This window comes from Acyrthosiphon pisum, chromosome X (genome assembly GCF_005508785.2).
Source record: "Acyrthosiphon pisum isolate AL4f chromosome X, pea_aphid_22Mar2018_4r6ur, whole genome shotgun sequence".
NCBI classification, from domain to species: Eukaryota; Metazoa; Arthropoda; class Insecta; order Hemiptera; family Aphididae; genus Acyrthosiphon; species Acyrthosiphon pisum.
Window position 1 is genome coordinate 33,835,804 of NC_042493.1, and position 1,072 is coordinate 33,836,875.

Sequence of the window (1,072 nt, forward strand, 5' to 3'; positions counted from 1 at the left end):
GAAACATCGCATAAAATATTCTATGCTCTATTATGTTATGCACAATCGTGCTTTACCGTACTCAACTCACGAAATAATTTACGAAAAATACAAACTATATATCATACAAACAAATTTAATATGTATTTATATAATATAACAATGGACATTTTAAGGAATGTGTAATTATAATTCATAATAAAATTAATAACATATAGATACACAATATATTAACACCTAACTTGTAGTGTATATAATATATTAATTTTATTAGAAAAAAACGTGAAAAAAAAATGCAAAAAATTTCGAGATTATGGGCGGCCGTGTTAATCCATATGCACTGAGCAGTCGCCGCCCTGAAGAGCAAATGACGGGTTCGAACTCGGACCTACCTAGCAACCTATGTTTGGGGAACCTACGCCTAACCTACTACGCCACGATTTGTGTTGTCAATTTCGGTTGATTCTTCATTACTTAAGCTGTAACGCTGTGTATCAACGGAGTGACGTAAACCAATATATTCGATATACATCGATTTAATCGTTTATAATTTGATGTATCTACACACTGTTTAATCTTTAATTGTAATTTATTCAATGATCTGACCGTTATTATTATGATTACATTATTATAATGTATGTTTGAATATTACATTTATTTAAATCAAACCGCAAAATTGTGTTTACGTTAAGCAATATACCAACGTTATTATAAGGAACAAACAATAATGCAATATTTATTGAATCAAAAACAAAATCGTGCACTTGTGCGTTGGAACGAAGACCGACTGACATTTCGTGAACGCGAATTTTAAAGTGTACACACCGAATTTGCGTACAAACCACATATCCACGGGTTTCAAAAGAAATAAAATTAACAAATAGAGCAGAAACAGCAGTTGAAAAAACGAAACGAATCGAGAAAAACGGAAAAAGCAATAATAACGACCGACGCTGCTACGATTGCGATGGCTATAGCCATATATGGACCGATATCGCGTACAAACCGCACATCGGTGGCTTTTAAAACAAACAAACTATATGTGAATAGAGGAGTGACGGGGGTGTTAAAATGTCGAAAAAGTGAAAAACGG